Below are 22,736 nucleotides of genomic sequence, written 5' to 3' on the forward strand. Positions count from 1 at the left end.
CAGATTGCCGGTGTCAGGACTTCTCGCTTCATTTTTTCGCACGTGTCGCATACCTGTAGCAAAATAGCAAAGTCTAAGCGAAGGATAGATAGAGAGATGGAAGGCAGGCGGCAAAAGTGTGGTCAACAAGGGGGCAGCGATTCGTGATGGACAGCAGAATTGCTCAAAAACTTTACTACGAGGTGCGAATTGTGTTCCGGGGCCACAGCGGGGAGAGGCGATCCCGCAAACGCGTGGGCCATAATGCTTGACACCGAACGAGTTAATTTTCAGGCGCGTCAGCGGGCGTCGGATGACACGGCCGGAGGCGCTATTTCTAGCGCCCCGCTGTATTGCAACGCCGCGCTGAGCCGTATAACAGCTTTCTCTCGCGTGTCCGCGGGGTTATTTTGCGGTCGACACCGCATATAAACTCAGCGCGGTAGCTGGCTCACACGAGAGGTCTGCAGCGTTCCCAACGATGACAGCTGTATTGCCGCTTTTCTGTATGGGGCTATAGAACTGTTCTGGCACGCTTGCCCAGATCACGTTCGATCAAGAATTGCGGGCGTTGAAGAGAGATCCCAGCGATGATTTGTGCTGCGTGATTGACGTGCTTTCCTATGCGAGCCTCACATGTGCAAAAAACACCACACTCGGTTGGCATAGCTTGAAGGAATGCTTCTTGAAAGCCGACATTGGTGTGCTTAACGCGGATGTGCCTCTGGTTTGTTTATTATTTATTATTTTCTCTTTAGTGTTGTCGCTGTTATCAGTTGGCTGTACATAAGTATCTCCCAGGATATCCAAGACCTCCGTTCACTCTTGAACGCCGCATCGGAATGGGCAGTATTAATGAGAGCTTTTTTTTTTTTTTTTCGGGCGTTCTCGATGCAAAGCGAGGACCCGCAGATACGATCGCCGTTTCGGCGAAGCCCGCTGTAATTTAATGACGTCGTGAAAAAAAAGTGGAAAATACAGAAAAATAGAGCTTGCCGACAAATGGAAACTGCAAAAAACAAAAGAAAAATGAACTCGATGAAGACAGACAGAAAAAGAACAGCAGTGCTTAACTGTAGGGAAATGACACAAAGCAACGGCAAGTTAGGAATAACAAAACGCACAATTTTCTTAGCCTGTGCTAACTAAAGAACTTCTTGTTGTTTTTCGCCACCAACAAGGGAAAGTAGATCGCCAGCGCAAAACCAATATCAGAGAACCGACACTCCGTCGTGAGCCTTCTAAAAACGTCGCACAGCCATATGCATTGAAGCATGACAACTGAAGCGGTCACAAGGAGATGGAGAGTGTTATGTACCAACAATAAACATTCACTGGAAACTTCAGCTCGAAGCTTTCGGGGACTGGATCAAGAATTTGTTTTAACAGGGAGGCTTTTCTTCGTCATGGCATCCCCTAACCTGGAACCAATTATCTGACACCGCAACAATGACAAATTCCGCCATGCTTTTGGATTCGCCATCTTTTCAGCTCTGATTGGCCCACTGGGTCGCTACGGCTCCTCTGATTGGTGCAGAACGCAATCAATATGGCGAACTTTGGCAGTGTCCAGATTCGGGAATAACTCCCGGGAACTCGTGTTGGCCGGGTCCTTGACCAAGACCATTCTCCAGGGCGAAGTATTGGCTCCAGACGAAAGGCTCCAGGGCGAGGCTTTCCTTCTTCGGCCACTGTTGATCAAGACACTTTCATACATACGGCGGCGAGTAAAAGAAGCCGCGTTTTTAGTTTCTCTTTAAGCGGTCTCTCATTTTGCGGGTCACGAAAAGGGGGTGCTTGGCACAGCGCCACATCGACGCATTCACATACAGAGAAGGTCGGGAGGGATTGGTATCTCCCGGAATACTGATGTCGTCTGCTACCGCATGCGCAGACGTCGGTCGACAAACACGCCAGCGAAGAACACGGCGCGAAATCTCAAGCAAAGAAACAAAAGAAAAGGCACTCCAGATGCCTTTCGCATGTCAGTACATACAGGGAAGTAAGATGGACTACTGCGTTTAGAAAGTTCGTTCACGCGCGATGAGATAGCGACCGACGATGATCTGCGCGCAGGGGAGTTGCCCGTACGTTTCGCCGCAGTCACGAACCGGTCGGGCCGTTGCCATGCAGATCTGCGATCGTCGAGGCATCGAACTCGTACCCGCTTTCTCTCTGGGTTGAACGAGACACGGTTCGGTTGCGGGTCTATATGCTTTCGAACCAAGGTGGGTACACAATAGTTTTTTGCAAACCAGTTTCTTTAATGAAAGGTCACGCTTGACTTGCCCTTTTTTTTTTCACCCCCTTTCGTGGTCTCGAGAAACTGAAATAAGAACGAAAACAATATAAAAACAAAAGACTATGCACAACATAGCCGGGTTAGACATTGGGGCGAAGGTGAAATGATAGCGGTGGTGACAACACCGTACACAGAACATCTTTACGGACGGTGTGAATGAATGAATAGAATTTATTGATAGGAAAGACAGAGAGGTCGACCTGAGTTAGTGCCCTCTAGTCTGCTACTCTGCACTGGGGAAGAGGGAAGGGGAGTGAAAGTATTGGGATGTGAGCATATGCTCAAGCTGCGGCGGTATACGAAGACGCTGAGAGTTTTGTACAGAAACTTTGCTAGCGCGCACTGTGGAGGTGTAGAGCCTATGCGAGCTGCAAGTACATGATGGTTCAGCCATCATTTCCATGATACGGCTGAATGATGGAAATCATGTGACTGTGCAACTTGGTCCTTTTCGACAAAAAAAAAAAAATATTGCGTTACGTTGAGTTATAAGTGCAACCATTCGCAATGATTATGTGTGTGCGCGGAAACTCATCGCTCTCGCGCGTTTAGACGAATGTGATTTCTCGAAAATTCAGGCAAGTACAGAACGTCATAAATGACGTCACAAGAACGTCTGAAGCCACGAGCGCGAAGATTACGACAAATTCAAGCACTACCACATTGTTTTCGTGGTAATCGAGTGATCGCAGTGCCACAACCTCGAAAAAATATAAGTTGTAGTTACTGCCCATAGTTTGTCACAGCATACACTACCTTTTTATAACTGCATTCGGTAACGGTAGGGTGAGCATGCATTACTGAATATAAACAAGGTAGCTATAGGCGACTATAAACAAGATAGCATTAAATTACAAAGCTCCACGAGCATAAATTACCATGTGACGGAAAAACGTGTGTTTCCCGCAAACTTCTGTCGCTTGGACATTCGCTGCAGTGTTCAATCGTCCTGGCGGCATTGCGTTGTCATCGCGACTCGCGAAGTTCTTTTCTTTTACAACAAGAAGAAGGAGAAGAAAAAGCAGATCATTTATTGGCCTATTCAATTTGTATTCACCTAACCTGCTTGAGCCTGATCAGGTATTCTAAACGTGTTTTTCAGTCCAGCATTTTGCCTACGCCTCCTTAATATTTTCGCTTCCTGAAAACTTCTATAGCTACCTTCGTCTATGCTTGTAACGGATCCGGTCCCATCAAGCTATTCCCTGCTCGCTTTTCCACCGATATTCTAAACACCTCTTCTTTTTTTTTTTTATCATGGTGGCCCCATGCGTTCCAACGCGCCTCTTATCGCGAACAACAAAGGGGTCAATGGACGCACCACGACGGATGGACACACGCACCGGCTTGCCCAAATGGACAGACTGACCCGCGTGCGCAATCAAAACTCCGGCCATACGTGCGCGTATATGAAAGGAAAGAAAGCAAAACGAAAGTCGTGGATTCTCTCACTATACTCTCTCTCCTATCTCCGCCTCTGGCGTCTACCAGTCACGCTCGAGTTAAGAGGAGCCCGCAGATGCCCGAATATAATCTCGAGGCGTGCAATTTCTCGAGCAAAGAAAAACAACAGTGGATGAACAAACAGACGACGACGGAAGTAAAAGCAAATATTTGGGATATGTAGCACGGGATGCTGGGGTACGGCTCCATAGATTCGGCCTTCCTGTAAACCAGTTTTCCGTGCCGCGTTCCGATACCGGGTATTGCGAAAATTGTCCGCCCGCCCGCCTGCCCGCCCGCCCGGTCCTGTGCTAGACAGGCTGACCGACCAGCTCGGCGTCTATATGAGCGGTTTTGTTTCTTCTCCGCGTGAGCATGACGGCAGTCTCAGGCCGACTATGCAGGCTTTCGCTCTTTGCGCATTTTTTTAAATTTTTTCTTTCTTTCTTGTCTATCTCCGTTGTTGTTCCTTTGTGCTGTGAATGGTGGTCGGCAAGAGAGAGAGGCCTTGCGGTGTACATAAAGTGCTCTGGGTGGCTTTCAGCTGAGCTGGTTGCGTCGTACTTATTTTTTTCTGAATTCGGAGCGAGACGTAAGAAACTCGTAAAAGAAAGAAGAACACGACACACTGCTGTACCACCAACAAATTTTTCTATGAGAAGCATGAAATGCACGTGTGGAATCGTGAAAGATCGACAGTGGATGACCGAAATATTATTTATTTATTTATTTATTTATTTATTTATTTATTTATTTATTTATTTATTTATTTGTTTATGATCTCTCAGGGTTACAGCATTACAGAGAAAAGTGGGCATTTCATAAGGGGGGAAGGGGCAGGGGGGTCTCGGTGATCTGCAAGCGCCTTAACAATAGAGGCGAAAAAAAAAGTAGTTTCATAGGCCTCAATTTAAATGACGAAGTTAATAATCGTACGTGACCATACGCATCTCGAATTCTCCTGACCGACGCTGCCGAGAAGGTAATGTTATTTTGGTTGCTTGCTTTGTCAAGGTGATCGACGCGGCTTTCGAGCACTTTTTCGTCATTCTCTCCGCAGTGATGAGGTCATCGGCCGTGTCGTATCAGAATGCGCCGGTTATCGAAGGTCACCGACTCCGTAAGCAGCGTTGGGTTCGGCCAGTCCTTGGAAGGAGAGACAACCCGGAAACTCCAGGGCTGATGACTCCTCTTCAGGCCCGTAATGGTTAGTTGTCGTTACTGACCGAGGCGGTCACGCAGCGCGGAGGTTCAGACTGGTTTGGCGTGTATCCGTTTGTGGTAACCTAGGGCCACGTGGACAAGGCTGATGACGCCACGTCGATGCAGTGTTTCTTTCGAGCTGTGTGAAAATCGTTGACTCTGCCTCTACTTTTGCGGTTGGCTTTCGTCCTTCTTTATTACGTCTGTATTTGAGCTTTGTTACTCTTCTTTTTCCTTTATTATTTTGTCGGTTTGCGCGGTTAGTGCCACCGTATACGTGATTCTGTCCTATTCAGGTGTACATGCGAGCCACCGTTTCCCGAAAGCCTCACAACAAGATTTTTTGTGAACCTTACATGAAATTCACTCATTCATTCATTCATCGTGGCAGACGAAGGACTGGTGACAGGGATAGCGCTCATGCTCGTGTTCCTGTCCACAGTGCATCGGGGGCTTTACGCCGCCAGAAGAACACAAATGAAACAGTTAAGGCGTCAGCAGCACATGCGTCTCCACCAGTCACAACCCCGAGTGCCAAGGAGATCGTTCACATGCGCTCGTAGCGAAGTGCGTTCATTACTGAAGCAGTCACAGCACGCCTGCGCCGAGCAGGAGTGGCTATATAGTTTCTCACACAATAAAAAGAGGCGAAGTCCCACCGATGCGCACATCCTGGCAAGACGAGCGAAGTGGATTCCTCGAGGCGAGTGGAGCAGGATAAGGGTACACCGTGCAGCATCCGCCAGGGGGCGAAGAAGGAAGGACGATAAGAACAACAAGGCAACGTGCAAACGACCCGTCCAGAAGCAGCAGACGACGACCTGAAGCCGGACCCTCGCAGCAGCTGATGCCGGGGGCTGGGACCGGAGAGAGAGGGAAACGACCTCTGGACACGGCGGATCGGGCCAAGCTGGTGGTCAGTCGCCGAGAGATAAAGAAGAAGACAGCAAACTAGCCAAGACGAGCAGGGATAAAGAAGGAGAGATACGCGGAGGGAGCAGGGAGAGCGAATGAAGAAGCAGAAGAGGTAAGGGAGGCCGGAGACGGGGCGACTGGAGGTGAATCTCCTGGTCCAGAGATTGGGAGGACGTGATGACGACGGCGCGCGCGCTGTACGTACCTCGTCCGCAGGAAAAAGTGTGCAGCGTGGCGAGGGCTAACTGTTATCCGAGCCGGTATTCGCGAAGCTTTGCGAACGCGCGCGGCCTCAGAGATTGCGACTCGCGCTACCTGCGTAGTGCCCGTTCTTGGAGGCCATGGTGCTGAAGACTCATTCCCGAGAACGACCGCCGTCAACTAATCCTGGCCGCTGACAAGATAATAGCGGAGACGTCGACCAAAGCAAGAAGTGTACATGCAGAGGAACTGATTCGAGAATTTGGCTCCAGGGTCTGAAAGTGAAGAGGTGTTCGAACGTGGTGACCGACCCTCGCCCGCCGTACCCTGCAGGAACCACATGGATTCTGGACAATCGTGGCGAGGACATGAATTCGCAGAACCCAAGAGCAAACGAGTGGACAATACGATGCCGTTAACCACTTAGGACAGTCAGGTGGACAGCACACGTACGAGATTTAAAAGTCAACAGTGAGTTTGGCTGAACGGCACCGTTCGTGACATCCATTCGATCGTTCGTGTCTCAATGTCAGTGTCGAGCCGTTCAGAATATGGGTCGTAGCCAAGGGACTCATGTATGATCAGGCAGAACACGTTAACTACATTGCTGAATGTAGTCTTGTTCGCACCCTCCCTCCACCCTCGCCAACTCCCGGTGAGGTCAACACTACCCCCGTAACCTCCCACCCGCTGCACAGTTTTGCGAGAGGCAGGGGAGCGTATAGGAAGCGCATCGCACGCGCAAGCGCGCACGCTAAGAAGCCAAAAGAAGCAACGATGATGATACGGCGAGATGAGAGAGAGAGAGAGAGAGAGAGAGAGAGAGAGAGAGAGAGAGAGATGCAGGATTAGGAGAACAGCAAGAAGAAGAAGATGAAGAAGGCGCGCGTGGCGGCATCATCTCTCCGCGTTTGTAAGCCGTCATCCGCGCCGAGTCCCCCCCCCCCTTTCCACCATCGGGCACGTTTCTCTGGCTCGGAAGAGAGGAGCGGCCTTGAAGAGGACGTTCGCATCGCGGTGAACGTCCGTTGCCCATCCCCCCCCCCCCCCCCCCCTTCCTTGCGACGGGGATCGTCCTCCGCTCTGCGCATGCATCTTCTCTCCTCGTGTGTGCGTGTGCTCGTGCGTCTGGCTGCTTGTGCGTTTGCGCGTGAGTGAGTGCGTGCGCGGAATCGAGCAGATGAGCCGCGGCGGCGGCGACGGAAGACTCCTCGATCCGTGTAACGTATAACGAAGCGCCGCGCAACCACGGCGACGTGCATGCCTTCGCTCGCTGCCCGCGAGCGAGGCTTCCTTTTCCTTCCCGTGCATCGCGTCCTCACGGTCGCCGACGCGTCGTGCAGTCCGAGCCCTTGCCATTGGCCTTTCGCTTGGAGCGAGGAAGAACGAGACGGGGGGCTTGTTCTCGGGCCACCGGTGGCGGGAGGATTCGGGGGTCTCGGTTACTCACCTTTCAACGTGCACGCCTCGCGGTGCCTCTTCTTCGGGACTGCGCGGTTTGCCGGCGCGGTTTGCCAACACAGACGAGCGTCGCTTCAATATGAGAGAGAGAGAGAGAGAGAGAGAGAGAGAGAGAGAGAGAAAGTGAGAGAGAAAGAGATCATTTTTATGGGTGTCTGAATCGGGTCTATAATCGCCTTTCTTGAGGGATGCAATATCATCATCATCATCAGCCTGGTTACGCCCACTGCAGGGCAAAGGCCTCTCCCATACTTCTCCAACTACCCCGGTCATGTACTAGTTGTGTCCATGTCGCCCCTGCAAACTTCTTAATCTCATCCGCCCACCTAACCTTCTGCCGCCCCCTTCCCGTCCCTTGGAATGGATCCAGTCCGTAACCCTTAATGACCATCGGTCATTACATGCAATATATATATATGTGCAATATATGCAATATGGGATGCAATATATATATAGTGTAACCACCTGTAGCGTTTTCGTAAAGAAGGTGTGCCTGAGTACAGGGTTCTCGTAAGGCAAACGCGTTGCACATGCAAGGTTCCTTTTCTCGTCTGCCTCTCTGACTGGCTCAAAATGCCGCCATTGCCAAATTTCACACTGCGACAGATTAGCACCCCGGTATGGGAATGGTGGACATGGGAAATTTGCGTGCCTATATGAAGTTCGTCCTTCCGGGGCTTCAGGTGACTTTGCTACGTTTCAATTTTTTTCCCCACAAGATATCGCGTTACAAATGCAGAGGCTCGCGACTATTATGCACGGGAGCAGGTACACTTATTACTGTGTTTAAAAAAACTCTGATTGCTTGGAAATTTAGAAACACAGGAGCGTAACAAACAACGCCGCAAGAACGTATGTGAGGTCGCAAGCACGAATATATCAGACAAATTCATGCAATGTATATACCCTCATTACCATGGAATATATATAGCAAGGAAGAACGCAACGCCTTAGTTCATTGTAGTAGTCTTTATATGAAACTCTATGCCTGTCTACAGTCGGTGACAATATAAGAATGCAGGGGCGAATTTCACCTCCATTCAATTGAAAGAGTGTAGGTACGCCAGCCAATCACGTCACTCGCTTCCTCGACGTCATGACGGAGTCGAACTTCGTTCAATATCGGTATTTTAATTGGTATAGCAACGAGAGCACTAATTTGATCTGCCTTAGTAAATTTCCCTTCCACAATACCAAGAAAGCCCGGTCTTACTGTTAAGAGACCGGAGGCCTGGTAAGCCAGAAACGACGCAAAAGTGAAGGAGGGCGCGACGCCGTATTGAAGTTCCCACACTTGCCCCTCATAGTGACGTCATGAATTTTAACGGGGTCTGCTCAGGCCTATAGTCGATTATTATTATTTTTTATGGGTAAAGATGGACCACACTGTCTTTTAAAGGAGTCAAAAGACTGGATTCGGCAAGTTTCATGAACATTTACGGAGCCACAACGGCTCAAGCACGAAAATATTCATTTGAAATACGCGTGACGTCACACTGAAGTATCAGCGCAGAGATTTCGGTGGGAAATTCAAGAAATTCAACCTTGGTCTTTATTTGCCCATCTGATGGCTACGCTTATCGCAAAATTAACAAAACTAGAGTTTTCGAGGAATGACTTCTCAGTCTGAACTGGGTTAGTAGTTATCTTTAGCGTCACCTTAAAGAGCCACTAAACGAAGATGTTAAGCCGAGTTAGATCTGTAGATTGTTCGTCTTTAATCCGATCATTTGTTTTCTGCGTGCCACTATATATGACTTCGTTGCGTGGAAAATTGTCGACGAGTGCCTCGCTGCTGCTCCTCAACTTGAATCGCCCGCGCCGAAACGGACGAGTTGACGTAATGGTCACGTGACCTTCCCCCTTGACACGCTCCGCGAAGCAGCTAGCGCCGATGTCCCATTGAGAGGTACCACGGTCCAAAAATAAGTGGCGCTGCTGCGATTTCTCGTTTCCCTCATTTTCTCGCTTACAACAGCCCTGTTCTCGCTACGAGTTGAATTCGTTACTACAGAAGCCTAACTTGTCAACCTACATAGCTCGACTTCATGTTTTCCTTTAGTGTCCCGTTAAAGCACGCAGGCGCTGAAGAAAGGTGCGTGCGATTCTGTGGACGGAGCTCTACCACTTAGGCGTGTCTCTGACTATAGACGTCGCAGAGATAGATAGATAGATAGATAGATAGATAGATAGATAGATAGATAGATAGATAGATAGATAGATAGATAGATAGATAGATAGATAGATAGATAGATAGATAGATAGATAGATAGATAGATAGATAGATAGATAGATAGATAGATAGATAGATAGATAGATAGATAGATAGATAGATAGATAGATAGATAGATAGATAGATAGATAGATAGATAGATAGATAGATAGATAGATAGATAGATAGATAGATAGATAGATAGATAGATAGATAGAAGAGAGTTAAAAGCAACGGGAAAACATGGAGGCTAACCAGAGGGTCTATCTAATTTGCTGTCTGCGCTGGGGAAGGAAAAAGGCGTATAAGAGAACGAACGAAAAGAGAAAAGAAAGCAAACGAAGGAAAGAACTAAAAAATATTAGTACTGTCTCTGCGGCGCTATCACATAGTCCGTAAAGGGGCCGCATAGTCATAAACAATGTCAATGTTCCACTGAAATACAAAACGCCACACCGTGCGGACAATCACAATTTGCCGTAAAATCCAGCCTCCCTTAGGAAACAACACAGCAGCGTCTTTATAGTGGCTCGCTCAGGACATACCTGTCGCGATTTGTTTGTTTAGTGCTTACGTTACAAAGTGCTCTCCGTTATCGCACCGTCATGTACAACAACGCCTCTTGGGGTCCAGTCAAGCTGCTTACGGCAGCTTTTAGTCCAGGAGCACGCTTCTATAGTGTGTACTAGAAGAATGAATAAAGTTGAAGTTGAAGCTGATAGCGCCCGGGCGACTGGCGCCACGTCCGTGTCTCGCACATCGCGCTGAGTCCGGTCAAGCGTGTACACAGCGAGTGGCAACCGCCGCGAGGTCGTCCCGCGAGCCCATCTCTACGGACGCGTCCGAAGGAGCGTGCGCGTCAAGGCCCGACAGTGGAGAGAGAGAGACGCGCGCCGGACATTTCCCCCTCATCCGCGCCGCGGTCGGTGTCAATCATCCAGGGATGATCGAAGACATCGAGGCGTCTCTGCGGTGTCCCGGGCCCCTTGTAGGTCCGCGGTAGATTATGATCGATCGCCGATCAAATTTTTTTTTTTTTTAATATTCCCAAGGGGAGCGTCCGCCCGACGCGCGCATGGGATGCGCGGCCCCCAACCTTGCGCGCCCGGGAGCAGCCTCGTCATACCCGAGTTGACGTGCGTCTATTAGCCCCGAGAACGAACACGGGCGGCGCTGCGAGCGCCGCTCGCGTGACGTCAGGGCACGGACTCGCGCCTGTCGTCTGCTACAGTTCGGGCGTTGTCCGGGCGCTTTCTGCGGTGTTTTCGTTTGTTCGCCCTCGTTCTCTCTGCTTGTATACTTATGGTGGTCGTCTCAAATATATTTTTACGATGTCTTTTTTTGCGAACATTTATTCAAAGAGCTAATTTCTTAGACAACAATGCAGCTCTCGAAGGCAACGCTACAGTGCCAGCCGAAGCGACGCAGACCAGCCCATTGCGGGTTTTTCATGCGCGGATAGACAATCGCAAAAGCATAGCCTATAGGAATCCAGTTATGATACCATACCTGCCGCGGTGCAACAAGTATGTCACAAAGCTGGCTATATATGACTTCTACAGCAGTTACGTTGATTTTATTCCGCTAAAATAGGTTTGCTCACGACGGGTAGTTCATGGTATAATATCGAATTTTTGCATTTCCTCACAGAAACGCTCGGCAGTAGCACGGGGACTTAACTAATACTGGAGCTTAGATTCTACACGCCTCACTTGCTTCTTTAACTGCCTGTCAACATTAGGCGGTTCTTCACGTGTTTACTTTTTTTAAGCGGCGGAAATTTGAAGTAAAGTTAATGAAGGCTTACAGCTATTTACGGAGTACAAATAGGAATGTACCAATATATATTTCCTTTTCCGTGTTACACGTTCAACTCACCTCTTTAGGGCGCGTTTGTTAATGATTAATAATGTAAGTTATGTTCCTCTTTTTTTGTCTATATTACCAAGTGTATATCATTTATTTATTTCAATGCCGCAGTGTGTTTTGCATTGTTATTGTGGAAATATTTCACTGTTCTTTCATATATTGTATAACTGCAATGTTTTATGGCCACTATATAAATGTAATTTATAGGGCGCTTGATGTGTTACCCCATGCAGCCATATTGTACCTAAGGGGGTGAGGTTACCTCAAGCCGCGTCTGTGCGACTTTTTTTCCCTCATCCACCTCCACTTACCACTCCTCTGTACATGTGTGTGTGTAAATGGAAATTAATAAATCAAATCAAACTCACTTGAGAAATTTACTGGTGCTTGCTGCTTGAGGAATATACATGACCAATCTGTTTGGCGAACTGACACAGGCTGCTCGGCCCAATTTTTTTAGTGAAGTATGCCTGCTGGACCGCATAGCTGCAGCCAGAAAGAAGTCGAAGCGTCAATGATTAGTAGTATGGGACATATTGAAGATATCGAAATTCCCCCGGTGGAGGGTCAGAAATCAAGTGAAAGTATATGCAAGGCTTGTGGTGCTTTCTTTATGAATGTTTGCGATTGGATTGGAGCAAACTTAATTTGCCTGCAAAGTTCTCTTTTATGTACCGACGAAGCGAATAGTTATCCGTTTGTATAATTGAATAACGCTGGATCGAGACATGGTGAGACAGAAGGTGCTTGAATTTTCCTTTTGTATACAGGAAATCTAAGCTGCGGTGTGGTAGCTCGAGAATACTTTAGCCATTCCAGTTGGCGCTGTAAAAAACATGCTTTATGGTTTTAATTCGAAGTTGTAGTGAACTGATGGGTTTCGCGAACATAGCGTGCCTCGCCATACGGACAGTCGATTGCTACCGTTACGTGATCAGGGGTGTGCCATATTGTCGATAAAGGCTACTGAGGGCCACTATGAAACATTTCATCACTTTCAATTGAGTGGCTCTCGATCTTAACAACGAAACTTTTCTCTCAGGTAATTGCTACTATGGTGTTTGTGAATTAACTATGTAAATACTCTACATGACGCGCCGTCGTGTTAGCAGCCATGAGCAATTCGTTTTTTGGAGGCCTGTTTCAGAGGGGGATGAAAGTAGCAGCAAACTTTTTCATAAGAAATGCGCGCCTAACTATTTTTTTACGCATTAATGAATGGGCATATTTGAATAGAACAACACACCAGAGTAATAGGAATCATGGTGAGAGCTTCGCTGGGCAGTGTCTTTCTAAAATCAGATAACATGTTGACGCCAATTACCAAATTTTTCTTCCACGTAAAATCCAATGCCTCTCATAGCTAAATACTAAAGGAATGTTAAATGTTTAGCGAAGCATCATACACAACTTCGCGCGTTGAATTTGCAGATATTCTTTTTTTAGCCAAAATTTAGCGATAGACACGGCGCATATATGCATTGCAAAACCTAGTAGACCCCTTTAACGCTACTTAGCTTGCGATATTCAAGCCGCAAAGTTTCTCGACTCGCACGCTTTTGAAGAAGAAACTGTGGTTAAGGTATGGTAGCTGAAAGAAGCCGACGTATTCTTCACTACGTACGCCTCGAGCCACCCATACCCCAAGCATACACGAAGGGAACGAGCGCGCGCGGCAGCCGAGCGAACCGGAGCGAGCGGCGTCCTGGCCGTGACGTCACTCGCGAGAGGGCGCCACTCCTAATTCTCGGGGCTAATACGCAACGTCCACGTCTCCTGCTTGCCTTTTCATTCGTGTCTGGTTAATTTCCCTCTCTCCCCCCGCTCTCTCCCTTTAATTTGTGTTCCCTCTACCTCCCTCACCCCTCTCCATTTCTCTCTCCCTCCCTCCCTCTCTCTCTCGTGTGGAGCTTGATGCTTTTGTCGTAAGCACGCACGAACACACGCACGTGGGAAGCTCCCTCTCCCTCCCTCAACCCTCTCCATTTCTCTCTCTCCCTCACTCCCCATCTCCATTCCTCCCTCTCTCTCTCGTGTGGAGCTTGATGCTGTTGTCGTAAGCACACACGCACGCGGGAAGCAATTTGCCGGCGCCGTGGAGAAAAGCGGTGGCTTCCTCGCATGGCTTTATCGTCCTCGCATGGACACATTTGATCTTTCGAGTGCCGTTTGCGAAATTCAAGAGAATCTGCAGAAGACCTTGGCCTCCAGCCTCGGGTTTTCCCGGGCCTACCTTATTAGCAAGAGAGAGAGGGAGAGAGAGAAATGTGACCTTAAACGTTACCGAATCCAAGTCCCAGACGGTCGCTTTCTTCGCCACGCTCGCAAAAATTTATGGACGAACTCTGAAGAAGTGTTGCAGACGCTTTTTGTAAAGTCTATATATACACTCTGTGTAGTTAAGGTGTCTCTATATATAAAATAAGGTATTGAGTAACATAATATGCGTCCAGATAACCTGCACATAGGGTGTCCACGTGTCCGTCCCAAGGTGGGTTCAAAACAACATTGTTGTAGCAGATATGACATCCCAAAAGTGAAACCGGACCACCGCCGTCTCACCATGCGCACATATATATATATATATATATATATATATATATATATATATATATATATATATATATTATATTCATATTCATATATATAGGAAGCGCTTTCCTTCGACTCCATACGAGTTTAAGATAGCTACCTCTGCTTTTATACTATGTCCTGCTCGATGTGTATCTTTGTGTCACTGCTTTGAGATTAAACCTCCACATCTTTGCAAATTGAACGACATATCATGATATCAGCACTCAGCCAAGAGTGAAATTTCAGTCCACGACAACGAGCGTCCAAAACAGACAGCTGAGGACGTCATGCTGAATTTATTCCAGGGCCCTCTTCGGATAATATCGGGATATGGTTGCGGCCTGTATTCTCTGCTCAACACTGAAATTGCGTTGTATATACCGTAATAAAATTTAAACGTTTCAACATGACGGATGACTGTGCAAATGATCCTAATGCATGCATGCATTCCTCTCGTGTGCAACTGGCATGTTGACTACGTTTCCGGTTTCAGACCCCACAGCCTTCTCTGCAATAGCAGAAATGGTGTCAAGGAAAGCCTGCAGAATAAGGGAGGCTTATTCAAGCTTAATGCTTTATACGCACATAATACGTATACACCACTGATAACTTCCAAATGCACACGAACAAAACAGTGGGCACGTGTTCGAGTTGCACACTGACATAATTGCCAGCTGCGTTTAGAAAAAGCTTATTTCGACAAAAGACGATACGAACACTGAGTCACAATGACGGCACAATTCCACCAGGACGATAACATATGTACAAAGTACGAAGCATTATACAGGATGTTTCACTGAGCTTGAGCCAAACGTTAAAAATATGCAAATGCTACGTAGCTGTACAGAAAACCAAGGTAATGTTGTTTGCCGTCGCTTGGAGATGCGCAGATTATTCTTTTCTTGCATAGCGCGTAATTAGATAAGTAGTATGAATTAATTAACCAACTTCCCCATTATTATAATTAGATGGAAAGGGTCAATGAGAAAATTGTAGAGCAACACGAAAAAACTCCCTATACAGATTTCTGTTGCTCAATCCTTGCTACGCAAAAATGTTTTTTCCGAGCGTGAAAGAAGCACGCGAATACAGGCATAGTCGCCCGGCAATTTTGCGTGTATTCGGGATTTTTTTCCAGCTTAGTCCATAAACAGCTTCGCTGTACAAAAAAAAAATAAAGAAGGAAAGAAAAGCAAGAAATACCGCGACAATGTTGCGAGTATGCACTGTGCAAAATGTTTTACATGGCCTCTGTGATTACGTCGTCCATCTCGAAGGCCGCGCTTTTGGAGTACTGCGATGTCGGCACTTGTTCTCAAACAAGCCCATGCAAATACATGGTAATACTTAATAAAAACCTACTAATGCCTATTGAAATATGATTTGAGCGTTAAAGACGTAGAAATTAATGCGCAAGCTTCAAAACATTCGTTGGTGTCAGTCTACCGGTACATTAGTACACGTGAAAGCGGGCGCCGTGAGCAACGGGCGACAGTAGTATGTGGTGTATTTTGGGAATTATCTGTTTGGCCGGCATAAAGTCTAGTGCAGTAGAAGCATCCCACGAATTACGTGCTTTCGTCTGCATTTTGTACAGTGTTCAATGTCGGCGAGAAAGCCTCTGATACACCGTTTTCGCACCGCATTTGCAGGCAGTCACTTCGGTCGCTCGCTGCTGTTACATCAGAATGGGCTAAAGCTTCGCAGCATAAACAAAGTGACTGGTATAAGCGGTGCCAGAGCACGCGGAAGAGGGCGAAACCTCATCAGAAACGAGCGTTCATTTCCAAAGCGAGCCGCAAAGCCGACAAAACCGACTTATGAGCCGTATCTCCCATCCCGTCCGCGTGGCCTAATGGATAAGGCGTCTGACTTCGGATCAGAAGATTGCAGGTTCGAGTCCTGTCGCGGACGAACTTTTTTTTATTTACGGTTCCTTATTTTTTTTTTACATTTATGTTCAGTCGTAGACGTAGTCGGGGGGGTTACATTATTCACGCTATTTCTACGTTTTTAAATATTCATATTTAAGCTGCAATTCCTCTTCGTCATGCCATGGAGACCAATATCCGTCGCATCTGTGACGTTGACGCAATTTTGGCGTCATATTGAAGTTCCCGTGTCGGCTGGAGCTTACCGATTTAACGTTCGGGAGGTACGTAGATTAATGCAGGTGCAGTCAAATTATGTAATCAAACGCGTTCCACACGATGGAGTCCAGTGATTCTTTCGAACTTCCCTCCCACCTTCGCGTTCATGTTCATGTTCATGTTGTGAGCCTTACCGCGCTCTCCCGGCGAAATAACAATGAAGGTATGCTAGCTACATTAAGTGATGCGTCTACAACGGAATCAAATTAGGAATTATAAAATTTATCTTGCCCGCTGCTGATAAAGCTAAAAAGAAAGCGCTCGCTTCTTTTTTTTTCTTTTTTTTCTTTTTTAGACGCTATATATGTGGTCAGCGTCGTTCGGTCGATCTCACATCCGTTGTTAAAAATAAAAATGAATTGAAAGCATTCGAAAGGAAACTTGTCAACTGAAGAAATGTCAGGCTGTCAATGGTTCTGAGTTGATGCACATTATTTCTCACTGTCTGCAGATTCAGAGATATTAGTTTTCGTTATGAATATCAATTTAGTTTTTTACAAGCTTTTCATTACTCTTCCTCACTCGCCTCACACAAGATCTTGTTCTGCTGAGCTATTCTTGTGTACAGATATTACTGAACTAAGCATATGAAATCCAGGGGTACCGATTTCGCGCTTTATTTACACCTGACAGCAGTGAAAGACATCATAGGTTCTCGTTCTTTTCGAACACTTGCGTTATATAGGTTAGGTTAGGTTATCTATTAGGTTAAGCGAAGAGACACAGACGTAGTTAGTTTTTCTTAAGCGAGGAGACAAAGACGTTGTTAGTTTTTCTTTGACCACTGACAAAGTGTGTATGTTCGGGGTGCTGCTCCACGTCCCTTTGGGGCCACACGATACATACGTATACGGCCGTGAGGTTACGACACTAGACGCAATGCTCCCTCGTGAATTTGACGACAACGAGACGGGTGCTGAAGAGATCACTTAACGAGCAGAAGCAGCTAGGCAGCTTGCGCGTCTGCGAATCCACGAACAGGACAGTGACGCCAGACGCTACAATCTTCGGCACAGACCCGTAACATACAACACCGGCGACAAAGCGTTGGTCTGGGACACCTATTGGTCAGCGTTGGCTCTCAAGAAAGGCTCCCGCGCAGGCACTTTGGGCCCGACATAGTTCTCAGACTCATCAGTGACGTCAACTACGAAGTCGTTCCAGACGGCTGTCACTGTTCAAAGCGCCGACGGCATTTACCAGAGATCGTTCACGTGCTTCGTATGAAGCCGTACTATAAAGACTGACAAGAATGCGCAGATATATATATATATATATATATATATATATATATATATATATATATATATATATATATATATATATATATCTCTGCGTTCCAAGCTTTGATCATCGGGACGATGATTTTTTTTCTAAGGGTGGAGCAAATGGCACAGCTATATTGCCGCAGGTATGAGCCAGTGGGGACGATGTTGAAGTGGCGGAGGTTTTTAGGTTAAGCGCGGAGACGAAGAAGACGTTGTTGGTTTTTCTTTGACGGCTGATAAAGTGTACTTGTTGGGGCTGCTGCTCCGGGTCCTCGTCGATCGCACGTCGTTGCAATACGTTACTCTGATTTAGCTGCCTTAGGTATAGGTACAGCGAGAAAACATAGGGAAGGGATTGGGGTAGTGATCGGAATGTATCAAAGGGGTGGTGACGTCACTGACGCTGTCCATACGTTTAGGTGGCATGTCGGAGGAGTTATGTGCGTGTAACAAACTCAACAAAGAAATCACTTGGCAAACAGGGCTACGAGATGCTATACATATATATATAGTGTTCTGGTATATACTTCCATACCTGAAAGGTATGAGGATTATGCGGCCGCGTAAGAAGACTTTTTTACAGCTAGCACAAAGAACTTTCCGCAAGCCTCTTTTGCATGTACTACTACCACATGCACTGCGCTCCTTAATAACGCATAGAGTGGGCCGCGTTCCACGGGGGCGCGCAGAACTAACGCGTCGAACAAACAAAGCAACTTAATCAGGGCACCCGGTCGACGCCGCAGCCGGCTTGCCGTTGGCAGCTAAGCCTAACCGCTCGTTCACGAGTCCGCGACAGATTGCACCGACATCGCGCTGCCGTTGCGCCGGCTAACGGCACCCCCCGCCTAGCCCACACGCTCGGAACGAATACAAATCACCGTGTGTGTGTGTGCGCGCGCGCGCGGGAACAGCGAAAGTCGACAGTCCGTCCTCGTACAGCAGGCAACTTGGCCGCGTCGTGTTCATGCAGCGAATGGGTAAGCCTAACTGTTGCTGCCACATTACGGTCGCCGGGAGACGCCCATGCATGGGGAGCATAGCTGGGCGAGAGCAGGCGAGACGCTGCGGCGGACCAGACGGCGATCACTCTCACGCCTACTTGCAGACGACGCGGCTTTTGTGCTGTGGCGTTATAAGCCGCGCAGGCCCTTGGCCACTTGTGTACTCTGTAAATTTTGTTTCTGGTTCTTTGTTTCCTTCGCTGTTCGCCGTGCACGGCACAGTTTGAAGAGGAAAGCTGTTTGCATGTAGGAGGGGCACCGGTTCTGGACGCGTATAAGAGGACGTATATATAAGACGACTCGCGGACGTAGGATGCGGTCCATTTTTCGCTTCGCTCCCCGCCAGCTGCCGCAAGCGTTCAAGCGTGTATACCAGAGCAACGTGCTGCGACATTCCAGTCGGTCAGCGGCGCGCTCGCGTGGGCTCTCGATCGCTCGAGGAGAGGGGCTGGTTGCGTCAAACCCGCGCTGCTCTCGACTGGACTTTCATTCAAAACCCGAGACGGGACGACCGACCGCGGCCATTGTTGGAGGCATTGTTGAAAGGATTGAAAACGTAAGCGCGCGTTTGCGTGCGCGCTCGTGTATGCGTGCGTCTCCGGGCGGTGCCTCCCTCGGTGGTGTAAGAACACGCCGCGCGAGTGGGTTCTAAGAGAAACGACGTGTCTTGTCTGCGTGTCTGCGTGATTGGCAAATCGTAGACGGTGGCGACGATTTGGGTTGGCCGCGGCGTCGCCTCTATACGCTGCAGTCGGCCCGTGGCCGGTCGCTATATGTCCCGTTCTTCGGCTTGCGTGGCATGCATTGTATACGTGCTGTGACTGTGTGTGTGGTATACACGGCGATCTGTTATAGCCATATACAGCTGTGCCGAGGATGCCGAATCTGGGTGGCGCGGAGCAAATCTTCGCGTCTCGTTGTATACAAACGCGAAGACAAGTTGTGGAGGAGACATGACGCGCTCTCTGTTCGCTATAAGGTGGTCCCCCGAAATGGACGCGCTTTTTTTAATATACGAGAGGCCTATAATACCTTCTGACAGGGTTCTGCCTCGTGGGCGGTGTCCGAACTGAAGCCCCAGAGAAGCACGTATGCCGTATACACACACGCGAGTACTCTGAGGATCTACGGACAAGGGCGACCTACTTGCGATTTCTTTTCGTCGCGCCATTATATACCGTGAACTTGTTGTCAGGAAAGTGATTTTCACACGTCCTGATTCGAGGAAAAGGCTGACGAAAGAAAGAAAGAAAGAAAGAAAGAAAGAAAGAAAGAAAGAAAGAAAGAAAGAAAGAAAGAAAGAAAGAAAGAAAGAAAGAAAGAAAGAAAGAAAGAAAGAAAGTTTGTGTTTAGAGGGATCCAATTCTGAAGTGCCTGCCCATTTGAAGAGGCATTCTTCATTTCTTTGTGCACCGGTAAAGGAATAGCTGCGCGTACGTGATCCTTTCATCGCTTGTATTTCCATAGAGGATGCGTGAAGCACAGTTTCGTCAGCGTTGAACTGTACAACTCGCTCTTCACGTCTATACCCTCGGTGCAAGCAAGGACGCCCATACCTTGCCTGGTTTGTCAACTTTTGGAGTATACCGATCGAGTTTGTACTTTTCGACCACTTGACAGCATGTGTGGACGCTCCAACATTAATATATATATATATCATGTGATGGTATAGCATATACCACGAAACTGCCAACGATATTGTTTTGCGTAATAATTAAACGAGTTGAGCTTAGCAACGGCATGCTTCGATTATACGGTGCCCGTTTGTTTCTGTCTCAAGTTCAACCTAACCCTGTGGTAAGCCCTGTCGCAAACACTGTGTAACCCTCTCTTAGGTGGCAACAGCAGGTGCGGTGACACTTCTTGACACTGAGCTCAACCAAAAACGCGCAGAGCTATATTATGCTCTACTTAGCTGCATGCTTGCGTATTGGTATATATATATCGATGCAGCGTACGGGAACTTTCTCTCTTTTCTTCGACAAGAATAGTCTCGACTGACTGAACAATAACTTCATTCATTCATTCATTCATTCATTCATTCATTCATTCATTCTTAACGTCCCAAAGCCACACAGCGGCTATGACAATTGCCGTCGTGGAGAGCTAGGGGTTGCCATTGGCCACTCGGGTTTCAGTGCGCACCTAAACGTAGGTATTCCAGCCTCATCACATTCCGTCCACAATTGGAACGCAGTCGCGGAGGCCGGGGAGTCGAACACGCAACCTCGTGTTCAGCTATAGCACAACCGACGTCACAGCCACTGAACCGTACCGGAGTTAGCTCGGTTAAAGAAAGGGGGTGCAGGCGCATATCTCACCTTTGCAGGCAACCCTCGCGACCACCGCTCGTATGGTCTTTCGTCAGGGTCGGCCTGCAGCCTCGTGAGGGAGCCCGCACCATGCAATGTCCCGTCGAAATCCCGTGGGCACAAATTAACAGGCAACGCGAGGGTTGCAATGTGGGCTTGTTGGTAATGCATCTTCAAGGGCGAACAAGCAAGCCGCAAACCGACGCCTCTGACCGTGACGGCATGCAAGTGCTCGTGGAATTGACCACCCAGATGGAAATTATAACCACAAAAGAGAGAGAGAGAGCGAGAGAGAGAGACTTAGAAACAGAAAACATTAATTGACATACTGACAGTATAACTGTTGCCGTTCGTCCTCCCATTGCTCTCCTTTCGAGCAGGGACTAAACACTTACTCTCCGAAATTTGCACACGGCACGCACATTCATGCAGTTAGTCCTTTGAGGGACGAAAGCGCCCTTTTAAGGACTAACGGCGCAGTTACTCCCGTTTTCCCCGGGATTTTTCTTAGAGTGTAGAATGCAATTTGGCATATATAGTACACACAGAGAGAGAAAGAAAAACATACAACACGATCGGAACCTCTATAGCAACACAGCCAAATGTTGGACGCATGAATGAAATAATCGAGACGATCGAACGAACTGGTGTCCGCAGCTGGCGCCCGTACGACACCACAAACGACTGTAGGTTTTAGGGTTTGATAAAACGTGCCTGCAATTGAAGCACTCGTTTCTTTCCTTTCTTTTCTCCCCCCCTCTAGTTTTCGACGCCTCGTTTTAATTAAGGAAATGTTTTCCGCGGGTCAGTGGAGTGACCTAAATGCCCACTGGTATACCGTATAGATGCACACCTCCCATCGCAATTCTCGCCACGCGACCTCTCGCAATTACCGCAATCTGAGGACAATCATCGCTCCGAGGAAGCGATAATGGGGCCCAGCCCTTTAGCGCGTAGGAAGACAAGCCACGGCGCGCCGGCTATATAGGGAGCGTATTTATAGTCACGAACGCAACCCGCCCCCCCCCCCCCCCCCTCCCGAATTTGGAGCGAGCGACATATGTTATCCAAGCGCATGGTATGCAGCGGGCGCGTATAGCTTAGGGCACGGGAAGTTGTCCGATCAGTACCGCTTCCGCGTGGTGACGTCTGTTGCTATACACTAACTCTCGGTCGAAAAATGCAGGGCTGTATTACGTATACGTGCGTTAGATCATATATAGATATCTTTAGTGAAAGAAATCGGGTGGTCCAAATGAATCCGGAGCCTTCTATATATATATATATATATATATATATATATATATATATATATATCGGAGCTGGTCCTTGTCTTTCGCGTTTGTGTCTGTCCGCCACCCACTCTGGGCTAAGTTACCATAGTTAGACAGCAAAACCACTTAACCCGAGCAATCAGTTTTTCTATATAGTTATGCAGACGGTTATGAAATTTCAAGCATGCAGCACGGAATCCGCTCGCGCCTGGCACAGGTAAACAAACGAAAGTCGTGGATATACCTCACGCAGGTAACTGGACGTTGCTGTAGTAACTTCGTTTTAAAACAAGAAAGATAAAAAAAGAAACATGAAAGGGCAGTCGCAATCGCTGATGAGCAGGGCATGCAGCTAATATTTTTTCAAGCATTTGCTAGTGTGTGAACGTTTCTGGCGGTATTCGTTTTTGCAAGACGACAGTAGCGACCATTATAACGCGTATACTGGCGCAATTAGTTTTTGTACACGGATAAAGTGCCTCCCACGAACTAGTGTCAGGCGGCATCAATCTTCAGGTGCCGATGGCGCCTGTTCGCAGGTCGTGTCTTACACACGACCTGTGAAAGAC

The 22,736-nt window shown here is 47.8% G+C and overlaps 1 protein-coding gene and 1 non-coding gene across 4 annotated transcripts in view; both read left to right on the forward strand.

Moving 5' to 3' along the window:
- The window catches only part of LOC135916122 (uncharacterized), a 122,968-nt gene that overhangs the window by 25,198 nt on the left and 75,034 nt on the right, over positions 1 to 22,736 (forward strand). Inside the window, exon 1 of one of the 3 annotated variants that reach the window (XM_065449372.1) lies at positions 18,489 to 18,557. The exons of the other annotated variants lie outside the window; for them this stretch is intronic. The gene's annotated coding sequence lies outside the window, so the exon portion shown is untranslated. Of the gene's footprint in view, positions 1 to 18,488; positions 18,558 to 22,736 lie in introns of those variants that run through there. 3 annotated transcript variants of the gene reach the window in all.
- TRNAR-UCG (transfer RNA arginine (anticodon UCG)) lies at positions 16,001 to 16,073 on the forward strand. The gene has a single exon. It is a non-coding gene; the product is annotated as a tRNA-Arg (tRNA).

The sequence above is a fragment of the Dermacentor albipictus genome, chromosome 5 (genome assembly GCF_038994185.2).
Source record: "Dermacentor albipictus isolate Rhodes 1998 colony chromosome 5, USDA_Dalb.pri_finalv2, whole genome shotgun sequence".
In the NCBI taxonomy this organism is placed as follows: Eukaryota; Metazoa; Arthropoda; class Arachnida; order Ixodida; family Ixodidae; genus Dermacentor; species Dermacentor albipictus.